Below are 19,927 nucleotides of genomic sequence, written 5' to 3'. Positions count from 1 at the left end.
GACAAGGGGGAACCACGCCGGAAAATCTGGATGAACTTTCTCGGCCAATGCAGGGATCGAACACCCGACCTCCAGGCTAGCGAGCCAGCGTCTTACCCACTTAGCCACCGTGTCCCCCCCCACACTGCTAAAGACCCCTACGCACAAGCGAATTATGTAAATAAAATTAAACCATATGTTAGTCCCGAAATGACCTAGTTTGTGTCGAGTGGACGTTAAACCCCATTTCTCTCCCTCTCTTTAACTGAGTATCATCCACAGTCTTCGGTATTGCAAACAACCTTATTGGTCAATTTTAAATGAACACTGACGGGCTTCTGATATCCAATATTTTAAGATAAAATGAAAACACGAATGCTTTCGAGCGTCATTTCTAATGAAACGACTTGATGAACGAACCTAAACATATCCCACAGGAGAATACTACTGGTGAAGGTTAGAACAATCAGACGTCAAAGACTGACATTCAATATGGACGCTTCGCAAAGACAGAAATGAATGAATGCAAATCAGTTTATATACATTCATATTACATGCGGTGCGACCCATTTGTGTCCATTTCTAGGTGACACAGAATAGGGATTTAGCACCTTTAATAACAAAAACACAATATCGATGCTAATATAAATACTAGTTACATTACGATAATGAATTCCTATATTTTAAGGAATGGAATATATAGTTGGCTAAGTTTTCAATAACTGATGTATTTCTATTTGACATAATATTTTTTATTTTGATGATTATTAACCTGATAACGCTGAGAGCATACTCTTCGAAACATTACCATAGGCTTATGGGCTCGATGACAGTTAGGGTGGTCAAAACCCGAAGTGCCCGAAAAAAAACATTTCGGCTTACAGACAGCACCGCCGGTTTTCTGCGAGAGCGGAGGAGTGAAGCTTACCTTGTAGCCGCCACCCCCACCACACACACACACAAGAGAATTTTGGAAAATTTGACGGCCGCAAACCAGAAAAATGTCGCTCAAAATAGATTGTCTCCAGAAAAAATGTTTTAATCCATAGTCAATGCAGTACAACTGCGTGGTATTCAATTAAACAAAAAGGACAATTAGTGTTTTATTAGATTTCGGACACTTTATTTTGCCAAGTTTTCTTTCACGTTACCCGTCTGCCAGAAAAATCAGATTGCCCGAAAGCTAAAAAACACAAAAAAAGAGTTAAAACTTGGATCACATATTCAAGTTGGATTTGTTGAGAAATATTTTTAAAAATTAGAACACTACTTGGTGCATATTCCTGAAGAAATGGCCCAAGAAATTCTTCTTTGGCCATTGCTGTATCGAGACCGAAAACTAGAGTTTTTGACGGAGTATGTCTATTCTTAGCGTTCAATAAAAGCTCTCCAAAGTACAGCATCATGGCCGCCTTTCTCTTTGATCTGGTGTCTTCTCTAAAATTTTTGACAGTGATTTAATGTATTAAAAATGGTGAAAATGTTGTTCGTCTCCACGTGTTTGTTCATATTGGTCATAACCCATTGTTCACATTGTGCGCGTTTTCGATAGCCTTGTTTGGCACACAATTAGTCTTCTGCAATATTCTGCTATGGACTGGTTAGTGGAGCATAATACATTTCGTGAGTAATGACGTAACGTAATGTAAACATATGTGGAGTTCTGTTTAAACCCGAATGATTTTGTTACGCTGTAATGTATTGGTTGTTTTAAACCGACTGTTGACCAGTCATATTTTGGAACAGAAATTTGCGGTTATTACAGTAGTGTCTGAGTTTGATAGGTCTAATTAAACGAAACACTGCGAGGAGTATATGAACTTGGTGTGGCAAAAAAAAAAGAAAAAAAAAGAAAGAAAAATGGCGAATAAAACACAGTAATTCCTGAAATTTGGCGAATGTTTGCAATAGTACTTATGTAATTGTGAACTATATTTCTAAGTCATATCGGAGGATGTTTCCCTCTTGATGGTCAACAGTTTCATCGTCACAGATCTAGCCCAAATACAAGACTTTCTCGTTCACGCAAATAAATCTGAAACAGGGGGAAAGGGAAAAGCAGCATAAGCAAAAGTTTATATAATGATGAATTTAATTATGTAAGAGCTGACTCTGACACGAGGGTTGTCGTGTGGGGTGTGGGGTGGTGGTGGGGGCTCGTGTAGGGTAGATGAAGATTGTTTTTGTTGTACCCCCCCCCCCTTCCAACGGGTGTGTAATCTCCTGGATAAGCACAGTAATCAATCGATTAATGTCAGATGTGGGTCCTACGAATATTACTGATCATCTGTCGCTTTCACCTGAGCCTCGGTGATCTAACACTTTTTCACTTGAGGTGCAATGGTGGTCTAACACTTTCACCTGAGGTTCAGTGGTGGCCTAACGTTTTCACTTGAGGTTCAGTGGTGGTTAACGCTTTGACTTGAGGTTCAGTGGTGGTCTAACGCTTTCACTTGAGGTCCAGTGGTGGCCTAACGTTTTCACTTGAGGTTCAGTGGTGGTTAACCCTTTCACCTGAGGTTCAGTGGTGGTTAACCCTTTCACCTGAGGTTCAGTGGTGGCCTTACGTTTTCACTTGAGGTTCAGTGGTGGTTAACGCTTTTACTTGAGGTTCAGTGGTGACCTAACACTTTCACCTGAGGTTCAATGGTGGCCTAACGTTTTCACTTGAGGTTCAGTGGTTGTCTAACGCTTTCACCTAACGTTTTCACTTGAGATTCGCTGGTCTAACAATTTAGAACATAATATTTGTCATTGAGTCAGGTGGTGTGGTGTGGTTTCGACAAAGATGCGCCAGTCCAACCTTCTGGATTTTTGTAGGTTCTGAAAAGTATAATTGAACCATATGTTAGTCCTGAAATGTTCTAGATTAGCACCCTCTCTCTCTTACTGTCTGTCACGTTCTGCCTATCTCTGTCCGTCTGTCTGTCTCTCTGTCTGGTATGAATAAAAATAAAATCAAAATATCTATATTAGAACGAACAAGGCTTGTTTGAAATATGATTTGTTAGACGGTGAAAAATAAAATGTTTGCTCAAATGTCTTGACTCCCGGTGGATATAAACAATTAGGCAGCAATATCGTGATTTGGGTAATATAGCAATTACTTTAAAACTAAAATATTGTAGAAGTCCGATCTCCAAACGGAATATCAGTCCAAAGATAAAGTTTAATATTTACTAAGAGATAATGAATTAAAAATTGGTCAATTTTCGGCATCCTCTGTAGACCAGATGATCAAAAACAATTTTACCCAAAACGTCGAAAATTGCTGTATCATTATTGTTTGACCCAAGACAGTATCCGTCTAAATAAAGATACACGTTAGGCAACTTACAGTTAGACAAAGTTTCGGATCATTTGAGGGTATATGGTATCCCTTGCACACTACAATACTGTTACAGCTGGATGTCTAAAAGTGGTTCAAGTACGCGAGAGATAATGATTTAAAAGAACTTGTGTGTATGGGTGTTGAGCGGCGTGAGGAAACAGGAGGCGACCATACTCCTTGTCACGCAGAATCTCAATAATTCAGTATTTCACAGTAGGAGGATACCGGAGACCAGGAGAAAACCAATAAGATTGGACAGGCGACCCTACTCCTTGTCCCGTACAAGCCAGTAATCGAAAGCACCTCACTTGACAGACCTTATGATACAACGCACACTCGTTAAATCATTCGTTATGTGGACAAGATAACGAGATATAGTAAAAAACGATTTCCCCTGAAGTATCGAAAACTGATTTATAATCATTAATGTTACACACAAGGTGGTTTTCATCTCAATATAAAGTAAAAAACGATTTCTCCCGAAGTATCGAAAACTGCCTTATTTATGTTACACCCAGGGTTGTTTTCATCTCAATAAAGAGGCGCTCGTTAAATTTAAAGCTAAGCCAAAGGGCATCTAAAGTAACACACTTTAAGGAAAGGAGGTCATTGTTCAAGCCGCCTGGTTGTACAAATGTCTAAACCGAATTTTATTGGTGAATAATTGCCTTGTTTTGTTTGTAAATGGGTCAGTTGAAGAAATTATAATATATTAATTGCTGACAGCTTGCTACTGTATTAATATTATATACAGATAAATACAACATCGGTTATTGACTTTGGTGATGAGGGTCGGTGGGAATGGGAGAGTCCGTTGACTGGATGTTTTTATAAGAAGCACCCAGGTCTTACAAGGACCGTTTAGGGTGTTCTGGGAGTCTCGCAAATGGCGCTTGTTGTCAGTTGTCCGTAAAATAGAATTAAGGATTTGTTATCTGTAGAATAAAATTTATTCTCGGTAAAATAAAATTCAGTACCTGTTGTCAGTAGAATATAATTCAGTATTTGTTGTTAGTAGAATAAAATTCAGTATTTGTTGTCAGTCGAATTGTTTAATTTTATGGCCTTCTACCAATCTTCTACTTTTCGCCTCTTCACAACGCGAAAGTCGAAAAGTAGAAGTTACGACGAAATGTGAGGCGACAACACGGTATACAAGCCAAAATCAACTCGAAAATAGGAAATTAAGAAATAACACACAGCGATAATAGCCCCCCTCGTTTTTTCCTAATTTCTTATTTTCGACTTGCATTTTGGCTTGTATACCATCTTGTCGACTTTCGACTTAGTCATATTTTTGTATTTATTGATGTCAGTAAGAAGGCGCCAACACGCATACCAAGCCAAAATGGAATTCGAAAAGTAGAAATTAGGAAATTAACACACCACGCTATTAGCGACTTTTCGCCTCGGAAGTTGTTGTAGTCTCAGGTTTCCAGGTCGCATTTGAATACATGCAATCAGGGCTCACACTGTATTTCATTCTTTTCCGTCAAATTGGTTAATAATTTTTATTTAAAAAAAATGTTCATATTTTTTTCCGCCAACTGGGATATTTTATCTGCCAAAAATCACAAGTACTGACATTGATTCAAGTGATGTGGTTTCGATTCCCCGCTTAAACATGACAAGGGAGTAGGGTCGCTTGTCCAATTTTATAGTTTGCAATGAGTGGATGTTAAGCCAGCCTGGAGGTCGGGTGTTCGAACCCTGCATTGGCCGAGAAAGTTCATCCAGATTTTCCGGCGGATTCCTCCTTGTCAGTGATGCAGGACGTGGAGGTCGGGTGTTCGATCTCTGCATTGGCCGAGAAAATTCATCCAGATTTTCCGGCGGATTCCCCCTTGCATACATTTTGTCAAACCACAAACGGCGATAACGTGGCTCAGAAGGAAGAAATTTGAATGAAATTTTCAATATGTTTTCATTTTACATTATCTATTTATGAGCTATTATAATAATAATAATATCTTTATTTCGTACTCAAGGTACACACACAAAATACAAAAAATATAAATATTAAAGGAAAATTATGAACAAAACTCAATGAAAAGTGTTGTTTGAAAGAAAGTACATCAAATTAATATCATACAGTGCAAATATATTCAATAATTTCATTCAACTCATTTTTTGATTGTATATCATTTACTTTTTCTCTCAGAGTAATCATGTCTTTGATTAAACCGGCATTTTGTTTAAGAGTATCATCATCATTCTGTTGGCATGTCATTCTCTTTAAAATATTGGTAGGATCAGACATTAGGTCGTATTTTGAAAAATTATACTTATTAGCTATAATATTAATGTTATTACAGACATTTGATAGGCTCCCATTTAGGGCATGATAGGCACATATTTTAGAACATTCATTCGGACCTCCGAGTATTCCTACGATAAATTTATAGCAAGACTGGTCAGCTCATTATCTAAATCTTACATAATGCATCTTTGACTATTATTGTCATCTAAATATTCAACCAATTCCGACCGGGAGAGATGGGGTTTAACGTCTACTCGACACAAACTAGGTTATTTGGAGACCCACGAGGTTGGACAAGTGAACCAACTCCTTGTCATGTACAACCGGGAGAACGAAACCACGTCAGTTAACTCAATGACAGACATCGTGATGCACGTACACACTCATCATTCGACCATCCAACCCCCCGGACATAATGGTAACTTTGACCCAATTATCACCAACAGTTCCGAGTTCGAACACAGCATTGTCGTTATTATTGCGACCATGAGGACAGTATGTTTACATCGATCCCTCTGGAGCACGGATGCGCACGTTAACATCCACCCTATATCGATCCTGTGGCAATCGGATCTTGAGACCATCTATGGCCATGTTAACATCGAAGGCCGTGTTAACATCGATGGCCATGTTAACATCGATCCTGTGACTATCGATGCCCATGTCAACACGGATCACGAGACCATCGATGCCCATGTTACCACCGAGTCCTCTGAAGCACCGATGCCCATGTGACTATCGATGCCCATGTTAACACAGATCCTGAGACCATCGATGCACACGTTAACACGGGTCCTGAGGCCATCGATGTCCATGTTATCACCGAGTCCTCTGAGCACCGATGTCCATGTTACCACCGACTCGGCAACATAGATTCCCATGTTAACACGGAACCCGTAACCATCGATTCCTATGTTACCACCGACAAGTTGTCTATTTCGCAGAATATTCAGTGCGAGGAAACCGGAGTAAGCCAACGTTTACTAACACGAGAGTTCAAAACCAGAGGGGGAGTTGGATGGCCGAATGGTTAGCACGTGCGCGCTGTATCATAAAGCCTGTCATTTAGTCAACTGGCGTGGTTTCGAATCCCCGGTTGTACGTGACAAGGAGTAGGGTCGCCTGTCCAGCCTCGTGGGTTTTCTCCGGGTCCTCCGGTTTCCTCCCGCAAGCGAATTATTGAAATAAAATTAAACCATATGTTATTCCCGAAATGACCTCGTTTGTGTCGAGTGGACGTTAAACCCCATTTCTCTCTCTCTCTCTCTCTCAAAACCAGAGTGAATCAGTCACCTAGAGCCCGAAGCGCTAGATTCCAGACCAATCCGAACTCCTTTCATTATTGGGTGTAAATAAGATTAAATATTATGATAAATAAAAAGAAAACATAAAGTTGCTATCTGCTTTAGAAAATCTGCTGATCTTACCGGAGGCTGTCAGATTTTGATTTCGTTTCCCTGGAGAAAGTTTTTATTTCAGGAGTTTGACTAAATCAATCTCATAAAAAATGTGAAATGTAATTTTGATAAGTATTTTGTTCTGCATTGTTTTTATTTACCACAATAGTTCCACAAGATATTCGACTCAGAAAAAAAAATCTTTTCAGACCCTCCTTTTTCACTGTTTTGTACTTTGAGGTCCCGTGTTAGATCCCTGCGTTGCCCAGAAAGTTTGTCTGGATTTTCCGGCGTGGTTCCTCCTTATCATTAGCGTGTACGTAAAAGATCTCTTGCCAGTTGAAATTCGATATAAGAATAGGCCGTAGTGTCGCTGTCCGGGCATAATTTCTCTCATTCTTATTCTGTTGTTAGTAAGAAATTTTCTCACCTGGGAGAAAAAAAGGCGATCTATAAATAAGTGCTCACTGCAGTCTCGGGCTTAATGGAAAATCCCAAATATTTAATATGTATTTGTGTGAATCCGTGCACCTAAATTGCAAATGTATAGTATAAAAAACCTAGTCAACTTGTCAAAAATTTCCCCGTTATGAGTATGTTGGTCTAAGAAATTGAGAGAGCTTGTTACGAAAATGTGATTGTCATACGAACAATATTAGTCGAACAGTTGTTAAGAACTTATCGGAAGCATAGTTTTATCTTTTGGATTGGTAAAAGAGAAGGCGAGTTTGTTTCTGAAATGCGTAAAAAATCTTTAAATTAAGAAATGTTAAGGCGATCTATTGAGCTTAAGAATTTCTACTTATTGCAAATTCAATCCCAGTCGAAATTAAAACTTATTTTACTCATGTTATAGGTGTTTTCTGGCCACCAGAATTCTGCAAAATCTTCCTCCAAAGTCCAGGAAATGGCATTTCAGGGAATCTAGATTAAAAATATTTTCAGGAAGGGGGGGGGGGCATGCCCTCGACACCTCCCCTACCACACACTAGAAAACTCGCACATGCGCTGCTCGGCTCCTAACTGCGTCACTAGTATTAGAGGCATGTGCATCTGACGGTCGCATTTTTGCTAAACACTCTTCGAAACAAAATCGGCATGTACGCCCTTGCCCGCTGGCACACTACAAAGATCTTGGGATAATACAATACAAATATAGCAACAAATCTAGAATTACAATAATATCAATTTGATTGGTCAAAATAATATTGACGTCACATACTTTGTAAGCCAGTAAGGGATAAATAGTCGACCCTCTCTTCATCGACATCTGTTCGACTCGTGGCATTACCATTAGCAACGAGTTTCATCGGAGACGTCAACATGCGGGCTCTAATACTAGGTTTCCTCATGATCACTGTGACAGCCATTTGGGGTCATTCTAGTAGTCATCTCCGGTATCCATATTGGGACAAATGTCAGGAAGTTAACAAGGAGGGTTTATGCCTTTTCCGTGATCAGCTGATCACCTTCGCCAGTAGCAGCGTCCAAACTCTAGCCAGAAGATGTTGCGATCCAAGCGACGCAGTGGGAAAAGGTTCGTATCTATTGATTTATTTGAATAGTGCCCCCGTTTTATTGGGAGTCGCGGTGGCTTAGTGAGTAAGGTGTGGGCTCGCAAACCTGCAGATCCCGTGATCGGAATTTTCTAGCAAGGGAAAACGTATCATCGTTCGGATGGTACGAAAACTGAAGGCACGTGTACACATTTAAATTATTTCCGATTATTATTGATAAAGAATTGTGTTTGTAAATCACCTTACTTTCGATTGGCTTGGTGGTGGAATTGTTAGATCATAAGGTCTAGCTCTGTCATTGAGTCAACTAGTGTGCTTTCGATCTCCCGCTTGTACGTGACAAGTAGATTCGCCTGCTCAATTTCATAGGTTTTCTCCGGGTTCTTCAGTTTCCTCCCACAGCTGAAATAGAATTTTAGCCCAGCATGTATTGAATGGAATTTGGCCTCAATTTTCTATCTCATTTCATCTTCATTATAATAAATTTTTTTCCGCAAAATTGTTTCCAGAATAAAAATTCTGATGGATATTTTGGCTCTTTATTGTAAAAGGTAATTTTTATTGAGATAGTATTTGAGAGATATCATAGTATGTTGGATTGACAATGATTTGAAATACATAATATAAGAAATACAGATGTGCCTAGAATACGTCGTGCACAATTTATTCATAGAAAGCTGTAACATTGATATGTTAGTTCCAAAAGAGCATTTACGAGTTCACGTGGCAGCCCCGGAAAGAGATAAAGAGAGAGAGAGGGAGAGAGAGAGAGAGAGAGAGAGAGATGGGCTTTAACGACTACACAAACTAGGTCATTTCGTGACTAACACATGGTTCAACTTTATTTTTATAATTCGCTTACGCTAGTGGTCTTTAGCAGTTGGAGGAAACCGTAGGACCCGGAGAAAACCCACGCGGTTGAATAGGCGACCCTACTTCTTGTCGCGTACAAACGGGGAATCGAAACCATCTCAATTGGCCCAATGACAGATCTTATGATACAAAGCGGCGCGGTAACCATTCGCCCCGCCCCCATACACACACACCGCTTGCAACAAGCCCACGTAAAATCGTTCAAAATGTATCATGTAAGATGAAAAGTTGTCCTTGTCCGTTCATTCCAAAATAGATAATTCAAAATATAAAAATATATTAAAAATTCCATTCAAATTACTTTATTTTGATACGAAGTTATCACTGTTTTGACACGATATGGCGTGATTCAATCCGTTTAAATATCCGCCGTTCGATGAACTAGAGAGTTGATTGTAAGTTTGTCATGTAAATAAACGTCAAAATACTAGTTTATGTAACATTTAAAGCCAACAGAAAGACCTGCAATAAGCAGATTTAGCTCTTACACAATACAACTTTAATTTTCTGTTCACTTTTTCGAAAACTCAAGTCCATAATTGGGTTTTCTTGACCATTAAAAATATGGGGTTCAAAATACGTTTAGACGACAGAATAGATAACACACGTTCGAAAGGAACATATTACCTATAAATAGATTAAATCTGGTTGATTTAGATAAAATAAAAATGACAATTTTTGCGGGTGTGATAGTTCTCAAAGCCATTGAAAGAATTCTACTTTCAATTTTGGTTTCAACTTTGGACTGTGTAACACAAAATGAGTTATTTCTCAACGTTGGCTTTGTCGGATGTAGACTGATACCGAATTCAATGTTCCACAAAACGCAAAATGTAATTATTTTATCACCCAATAATACATTCTACAGTAGATATCGCTTGTGTGATAAATTTCATAATCTACTTAGGAGATATCGCTTTACATAAATTTCATTGATCAATCAAAAAGGAACTACATTTACTTTTTTTTTATTTTCAAAGAACAGTTCATTTTTTATTAAAAGTAACTTCTTTCTTATTAAAAGAGGAACTAGTTTTATTTAATTGACTTTCATGGAAACACTGGGTCAATATAAAGGACTTTGCAATGGTTGAATTGCTGTCAAAAAATAATGTATCAATACGCCGTAATGTAATCAGGTTCGGTAAAAGTGAAATCTATAGCAAAGAATTATATTTATTTATTTGTGCATGTAAGAAAGGATTGAGTGATAAATAAAATCTCCTATTCGTCTTTTTTGATATAAAAAAATATCAACACTCGTCGATAAAGTAAAAAAAAATCGGCAGAGTCTTTTTTGATATAAAAAAGACTAGCAGGAGATTCCCTATATGTACGAAACCAGCGATTTTTAGTTATGGCCGCTTGATTAGAATGGTGACAGGGAAATATTTAAAAAGGCGGTTTATTGGTAAATAGATAACAATATATTGTTTTATAGCTTTATTGCAATCTCGCAGTGTTTATTAGTTTGAAAATGTGGGATTATATTATTAAAATTGTTAAATATGTCCGGTTTTAATTAAGAATTCCGTCTTATCTTAATTTTAACAGCTTTGATAGTTTTAATAATATTTTTACTTATTATCCTATGGTGCCAAAGGGCACCCCACGTGGTATACACGTCACTCGCGTTCACTTCCTGTTTATCCTGCGGACAATTCGTTTGAAATTGTATTTCTAGGCCGTTTGCAAACGGAGCTGGATGAAATGTGGAAGTTTCATTCCTTTGGAACACACCCAAATTTATATATACCTGTAAGTCCTGGGCAGAGAAAATCCCTATTTGGAGTCTCAAGTGCTATGCCTCAGTCGCTCAAGTATAATGAGAAAACAATTGATTAAACTAAATCAATAGTACCGTTTAATACTGTAGTCTATTATCTATACTGTTTAATAGTGTAGTCTGATATCTATACTGTTTATTGCTGTAGTCTATTTTTTTATAATTTAGTCTATTATCTATACTATTTAATACTGTAATCTATTATCGATACGGTTTAATACTGTAGTCTATTATCGATACTGTTTAATACTGTAGTCTATTTTCTATACTGTAGTCTATTATCTATACTATAGTATGTTATTTATACTGTTTAATACTGTAATCTATTATCTATGCTGTTTAATACTGTAGTCTATTGTCTATACTATAGTCTGTTATCTATACTGTTTAATACTGTAGTATATTATCTGTACTGTTTAATACTCTGATCTATTATCTATACTGTAGTCTATTATGTATCTAAACCCTATTTCATTTCATTTCTATTATGTATATTGTTTAATACTGTAATCTATTATCTATACTGCTTAATACTGTAGTATATTATCTATACTGTTTAATACTCTGGTCTATTATCTATACTATTTAATACTGTGGTCCATTTGTCTTATTGTAGCTCTTATTGTTACCAAGAATGGAGACAAAATTGTTAAGACCTCTGATGGATATTTCAAGCCAATGGAATTTGATACTTGTGAGCTAAAAGGAGAAAAATTCTGTACCAAATGCTGTGAAGGTATGTACTCTTATTAACTGATATTAAACAGCATTTTGTTGTTTGATTAATTCAATTAGCTGTCAGAACAGGCATTAAGGGAAATAGATGGCCCAGTGCCCCATCTAGATGTAAATACAACGCGGAAATCAAATTTCGGAGAACAGATTGTAAAATCGATCTGATGTTACTGTCAGTGGTCAGAGAGAGAGAGAGAATTGAGGTTAAACGTCCACTCGACACAAACTAGATCATTTCGGGACTAACATATGGTTTTAATTTTATTTCAATAATTCGCTTGCGCGTAGGGGTCTTTAGCAGTGGGAGGAAACCGGAGGACCCGAAGAAAACCCACAAGGTTGGACAGGCGACCCTTCTCCTTGTCACGTACAACTGGGGATTCGAAACCACGCCACATAACTCAATGACATGCCTTATGATACAGCACACACGTGCTAACCATTCGGCCATCCAACCCCCGCCAGTGGTCAGTATAATATAATAATATATCTGTGAGTGGTCAGTATTTGAATCAGATCCAGTATGATATAATAATATTATCTCCCAGGAATTTGTTACAGTGGTCAGTATGTGATATAATCTCTGTTGAGCTAGAACGAGTACAAAAAACTGCATCAAAATTCGCAAACCTAGTGTGTAAATAATGAGAGTTATGGCCCCTGATAAATTGAAATGTTGATATGTATTAAACGGATAAACTATCAGTCAATTGCCTAGTTATATTAAACTTATTTAAACATTATGAAGTGTTTATATCCGTTCTATATTTAAAGACTAATTATTTTTACAACCTTTCCATCCCACTTATTTATACAGTACTATCCGGTGTTTATATCCATTTACTGGTGGGGGGTGGGGGGTGGACGGCTGAATGGTTAGCGTGCGCGCGCTGTATCATAAAGTCTGTTATTGAGTCGACTGGCGTGGTTTCGAATTCACGGTTGTACGTGACAAGGAGTAGGGTCGCCTGTCCAACCTCGTGGGTTTTCTCTGTGTCCTCCGGTTTCCTCCCACTGCTAAAGACCCCTACGCGCAAGCGAATTATTGAAATAAAATTAAAACCATATGTTAGTCCCGAAATGACCTAGTTTGTGTCGAGTGGAAGTTAAACCCTATTTCTCTCTCTCTCTCTCCCATTTACTATTTAAAAATGCGTTATGTAAGATTTAGATAAAGAGCTGACCATTCTTGCTATAATAGCTCAATAATAGATAATACCATTCTTGCTATAATAGCTTAAAAATAGATAATGTAAAATGAAAAAATTGAAAATGTCATTCAAATTACTTCATTCTGAGCCAAGTTATCACTGTGTGGTAACCAGGACACTGGTATATCCGAGACTTAGTCTCACTTTCCCATTTCTAAATCTAGTTAAAATCTCTCGAATTTCCGATGCCATCGAGAGTTGATTATGGTCTTGTCATGTTAATAAATGTCTAATTAAAAGTTTATATAACATTTTAGGCCTAAAGAAAGACCTCCAATAATGTTCCTGTTCTATTGTATTAAATACGTGAAAACCAACAACGAGTTTTATTAGTCGATCACTTATTGGTACTATATCCCAAACGAGTATATTTTTTTTACAGTAAATGGTAACTGGGGACACTGGTCACCGTATAGTCCTTGTTCTCAGTCATGTGGTACTGGTATGAGGACACGCACTCGTAACTGTGACAACCCTGCACCAGCTAATGGAGGTAGCGATTGTGTTGGTATGCCTACAGAAACTCAAAGTTGTAACACTCAGCTATGTCCAGGTAGGTCATCTAGACGTTCGGGTGGACTTTAAAGCTAAAGCCTTGTGGTTATGCATTTACAATTTTTAGAACAATTGTGACCAATAGTTTTAGATTATTATATTTTTCAATCTGTCAAAAAATGAAGTTTTTCTAAAGGAATCTGTTTGTTAATTTAGCTAAAGTATAGCACTGAATGTTTTTCTGATTGTGAGTGAGTAGAACGTATAAACGTTCTTTAAAACCATTTAATGTTGATTTCAGCTCAACTGTGTGCAAGTTTTGGTTATGTATATGATCCCGCCACCAAGATCTGTATCAAAATTTTCCAACACCTAGTGAATTTCTTTGGTGCAGAGAAACTGTGCGAAGAGGATGGCGGTGTTTTGCTTAAGTTGGACTCCATACCTAAACGTGATTTTCTACAAACACAAGTAGACGGTAAATATATTTTATTTCATTTAGAAGAGAGAGGATTTGGGTTGGGCTGTAGTTGTCGATTGACTGCAGGGACGCCAGGGGGATTTTTTATACGCCCACAAGTTTCACGTGTACGTAATATGCCGTCTGTTTGTCCGTCCGTCAGTTCACGCTTGTTCGTGGCCACTTTACAGGTTTATCCGATGTTGATGATCGGCCCATAACTGCCTGGATTATTACCTCTGGCCGACGAAAAAGTGGGTTTTAGCTTGTAGACACTCTAGAGGTCACAGTTTTATCCGATTTTGATGAAACTTAGATCTCGGATGACTTCAATTTTGGAACATAAATATCTGGTCGTATCACTTTTTTTATTTTAAAAGACCGTTGCATATATATACGTTACACCATAGTCGCGGGTCAGTTAAAATTTCTCGAAAATCGGGCCGACACCAAATTGACCCTTTGCCTTCATGCAAACAGCAGCAAAGCATGTACTAGTCTATGCCCCAACCCCTCCCACAGTTATACGCCATTTTCTAAAAATCCTTTAACAGATTTTTTTTTCTAAATTTGGTTTGAAGCATTGAAGTCATGGGAGGAAGATTGTTTTAAATTCGATTTGGAGCATTGAAATGATGAGTCCTATCGATTTTCCCAGTTCTCCGTTCACCTCTTTCAAAATGGCAACCGCTTGTTCTTAATTTATAAAATTTTATGAGAGTTAATTCAAGAAAAATATTGAATTTGGCAGAAAAGCTTTAACAAGGGTTTATGGTCGACTTTGATATTTATGAGGTTTCGAAGTATAAATATTTTAGGGATCACGTTGGCTAAGTGGGTAAGACGCTGGCTCGCTAGCCTGGAGGCCGGGTGTTCGATCCCTACATTGGCCGAGAAAACCAACAACCAACAACCACCATCACCGCCACGTATTGCTCACGTATCCATAGAGACAGATATTACTATTACCCGTGTTTGTGTCAAAATGACCGAACAACTAGTTTCGACGAGATTTTAACCACCACTACAGTTTTGATTGGTTAATAATATGTTGTTTTGTTCTCTTGCTTTACAAGGTGACAGCGCTCATGATTTCATAATTGGGGCGAGAGATGTAACCGGCATGGACGAATTTGAACATCTTGATGGCACAGCAGTTGTGTGGATCGGCCCAGCACCCGAGGACTCAGACACTATGGATTGTGTGAGATATGTCAAAAGTGGTCAACGCATGGACGAAACCCCTTGCGGAAAAAAAAGGAAGTTTATTTGTGAGAGAGATGTCACACCAATGTAACCTACCTCGAATTTATAACCTCCGATCGCCATTTTATTTTTTCCGGCAATTTCCATTTTGTTGTTCAAAGCTGAATCCAGGTTAATATGTATCCAGATTGTTTATGTGGTTAAATAAACAGACACGAAATATCCATGGTAGAAAATCGTTCAATCGGATTCAAAATAGTCACATGATCAAAAACCATAGGTGGCGCTTGTTCGTGTTGACCATTACCCCCCTATATATCGTCGAATGTTGACAAGTATACCCAAATCTACCTTTTACTCAAGATACGAAATTGATTTCAGTTGAGAATCTAAAATCATGGTCACCCCGAAGACTGTTTAAGAATGGTTAAGTCTCATTGTGTAATTTTAGTACTTTAGGAAGCACTATTGGAATCCGTTAGGGAGCACTATTGGAATCCTTTAGGGAGCACTATTGGAATCCTTTAGGAAGCACTATTGGAATCTTTTGCAAACTACAAGTTTGTTAAATATATATATCTAATAGGAATAGCCCCCCCCCCCCCAAAAAAAAAAAAATAAAATAAAAATAAAATGTTTCATTTCTCTTCAGAATTTACAAAAATATGTTGAATTGAAATTTTTAGCGATCTGAGCTGCCCATTGTAATAAGCCAGTCGCCATTTGTTATAGGAGAGCAGAATTAATAGGCCTATTTTGAATCTGATTTAATCCAAGCCGGAAGATTATCTAGGATTGGTATTTTGATTTTTGTTCTTGGTTCAATGTTAAATGATCAAGCTGAGTACATATTAGTGTGGGTGAAGCCGTGAGAAATTGGAAATTTTAGCGGAAAATCAAAATGATGAATGGTTACTTAAATAAAAAGATGCAAATCAAAAATTGTGTTTTGTTATTGTTTGAGTTATTATCTACATGGATTGAGTTTAAAGTAGCTAAGTCCGTAACTCAATATCATCCAAAATCTTCGACATTGAAAACACAATTTTTTTTGCAATTTAAATCAGCACTGGTGTTGTGATCTTAACTGGAAAAGATAGGCTTCCGATATCCATTATTTAAGACAAAATAAACATTTTACCATTGGTACTCGAATCGTGTACCATAATGCGTTTCAGCGCCATTTGTAACAAGGTGCTCAAAGAATGAGGCTAGACGTTATTCCACAAGCCATGTCAAACGGTGATATCATATTCTTATTTGGAGAGCATGCGCAATAAATAATATTGGCGTTGACTGGAATAACCAGACGCTAGAAACTGACTTGAGGTTGAGACTTCTTGCGTATTTCGCCGAACATAAATGATGACAATTCACAGTGAAACGGACACGATTGAATGTAAAACAATTTATATAAATTCATATTACATTATTATATGTGTTGCGACCCATTTGTGCCAATTTCTAGGTCCAGAATATTAGCGATTTAGCCCCTTTAAAGATACATTACCGATATTACGAACGAACAGATTTCAAAACTCCAAAGATTACAAAACCGCGCTGCTGACTGTCACAAAAACTAAATCAAGATCACACATCACCCCGGTCTTGAACAAATAACATTGGATCCGTGTGCGAAAAAGGATCAACTTTAAAATTTTATCGTTAACCTATCAATCGATAAACAAATCCGCGCCAGGTTACCTTCAAAATCTGGTATCACTGTATCAACCTAAACGATCATTAACATCGTAAATGCCTATAATTTGAAATCTTTTGGATCCAGAACTTTTCGATACAGCGCATCCATTGTTCGAAATACACTTTCAGACAATGTGAATCTGTGTCGGTTTTTAAATCGAAAGTGAACACTTGGTTGTTTAGTCACTATCATTAACACTCCAAAGTGAGAACATTTTCTAGCGCCTAGTGAATTTCCTAGTGGATTGATAGTTGCGCGATACAATTATCATTATTATTATTATTATTATTATGTAAGATTTAGATAAAGGGCAGACCGTTCTGGATATAATAGTTCAGGTAGAGATAATGAAAAATGAATATATTGAAAATTTCAGCCAAATTACTCATTCTGAGCGAAGTCATGAATGTTGGAAGTTTTCATAAGAATATCATAGTCTCGGACAGCGGTACTACGTGTATACAGGACCTCGGGTTTTCATCCCACGACTAATGACTAGTCGCTTTTTCTTACCACCACATCCGCCCTCCCTCCGCCCAGCACAACTGACGGGGGGGGGGGGGGCTGAACCCCACCATGTCCTGTACCACTGACATGGGGGAGCCACACCGGAAAATTCCAATGAATCTTTGCAGCCAACATTGGGATCAGGTTATCAAGCCAACTTCTAATCACGGAGCCACCGCGACTGGTAAGTCCGTAAATTTAATACCGACGGAGTAAATATAACATAAGGTGTTTATATAAGAGTTAGCATACCCTGCCCCACGCATGACACATACTACTACTACTAATTCTACCACCACTACTACTACTATTACTACTACTTCTACTGTTACTACTACTACTACTTCTACTACTACTAACATATGGTGTCTATATAAGAGTTAGCAAACCCCGTCCCACGCATGACACATACTATTACTGCTACTACTACTACTACTACTACTACTACTACTAATACTACTGCTACTGTTACTACTACTACTACTACTACTACTACTACTACTTACTACTACTACTACTACTACTAACATATGGTGTCTATATAAGAGTTAGCAAACCCCGTCCCACGCATGACACATACTACTACTGCTACTACTACTACTACTACTACTACTACTGCTACTGTTACTACTACTACTACTACTACTACTACTACTACTACTGCTACTGTTACTACTACTACTACTACTACTACTACTATAATTATAAACACGACTTGTTAAATATAGAAAAAAAATATGTTAGCAAAATAAATATCTGATTAAAATACAGATCTATATTTCGTTTCGTTTTTTTATACTTTAGCTATTCTGATTAAAACACACATCCTATTTCGTTTCGTTTTTTATAGTTGTTATATAACCCGTGTTCTGATTGAAGTGACGAATTATCCAATGAAACGGTCTGTTACGGCGAGTCCTTGGCGTGTTGTGTACGGAACTGTGGGTAAATCACTACAGAATCGTCAACGCTGATTGATTAATCAATGTCTGTCGTATAAGGGTCCAAAGCCGCTCGTATGAACCATCTAGTACAAACGGTCAGATCTTTATGTAGTAGAGGCCATCGTAAACGAAACGAAATATAGATCAGATTGACTTCCGCAGGGATTCACTACATTAAGGTCATTAATCACACAGAGTAGGCCGTAGCACCGCTGTCCGGAACAAATTTCCTTCATATCACACTGCATGACGTATGTCCGTCTTTATTAGCCCAGCCGGAGCAAAACAGTAGGACGTTAAACCCCATTTCATGTTTTTTATTTGAGACGAAGGGGGGGGGGCGTGGCGGAAGCTGTATACATTTATATATCCCTTATATATGAGCCTTAGATCATGTTTCGGACACCTTGTGTGGCCAAGGCGTCTGAAACTTAAGACGGTGTTCAAGATAGCCACCATTCCATATAACTGACCACAACGGCCTTGAATTTGGTGTCTAAATCTAGGCTTTAGGGGTCAATCAATCCATTAAAACTAACGGGTAGACAGAAAACGCATAACGTTGTGAAATCTGGAGCTAGTATGTGAAATTTGGTTTTTGTTGATGGGTCATCCTTATGGCTAAATGAACAACCCCTGGAAATTTGGAATAAGACTTGGCCCCGCCGATCCGTAAATGCAGTATCTTTGTAGGGGTGAGGGTGGGGGTCACTGTGGCTCAGTGGAAAATGCGCTGTTTCAGTTACCAGTAGGTCCCGTGTTTGAAACTGGTGTTGGTCACGCCAGTGTTACTTAACGGTCTGCAACGCCAGGAGGATATATAGCACCTAGTAGGATAATTTAATGCTAAAACATCTTCTTTGTATACATTTTGCTAATCTCCGGTTTCTCTCAATGGGCGGCTCCCCCTTGTCAGTGATACAGGACGGAGAGCCTGACAAGAACAGCTGTCTAGTCCATCGGATGGTACGAAATACCGAGAACCCGTGTACACATTGGCGTGTGCAAGTAAATGATCCTTTAACAGTTGGAATTCGATATAAGAGTAGTGCCGCTGTCCGGGCAAAATTTCCCTCATAGCACACTGTATGGCGCATGCCCGTCTTCGGTAGCCCAGTTTGGAGCAGAACAGTAGGACGTTAAACCCCATTTCATTTCATTTCTAGGATTCGGTGTATTGTTGCTTGATTCTTGACAACATATTTACAGCCGTATTTATTTGATTATCTCCCTTTCTTGATAATATTAGGAGAATTTGTGAATTATTGATACCGCAAACAATAATCATAAACTATAACCAACCAAAGATAAACTTCCACAATATGGGCACATCTAGTGCAGAATATGCACGGGGCATCGGTCAGAAAAGTTTCTGATATCAACTCTCCAATTGGTGGAATGGCTCCAATTAGTGAGTTGATATCAGAAAATTTTCTAACCCTTGTCCCATGGAATATGTTATGTTCACGTGCTTCAGTCCTTTTGATGGCCGTTTTTTTCGACCTCGCAATTAGTCCGGCCATC

This window comes from Patella vulgata, chromosome 2 (assembly GCF_932274485.2).
Source record: "Patella vulgata chromosome 2, xgPatVulg1.2, whole genome shotgun sequence".
NCBI classification, from domain to species: Eukaryota; Metazoa; Mollusca; class Gastropoda; family Patellidae; genus Patella; species Patella vulgata.
The sequence above is the reverse complement of the archived record's forward strand: the minus strand, read 5'-3'. Positions refer to the sequence as shown.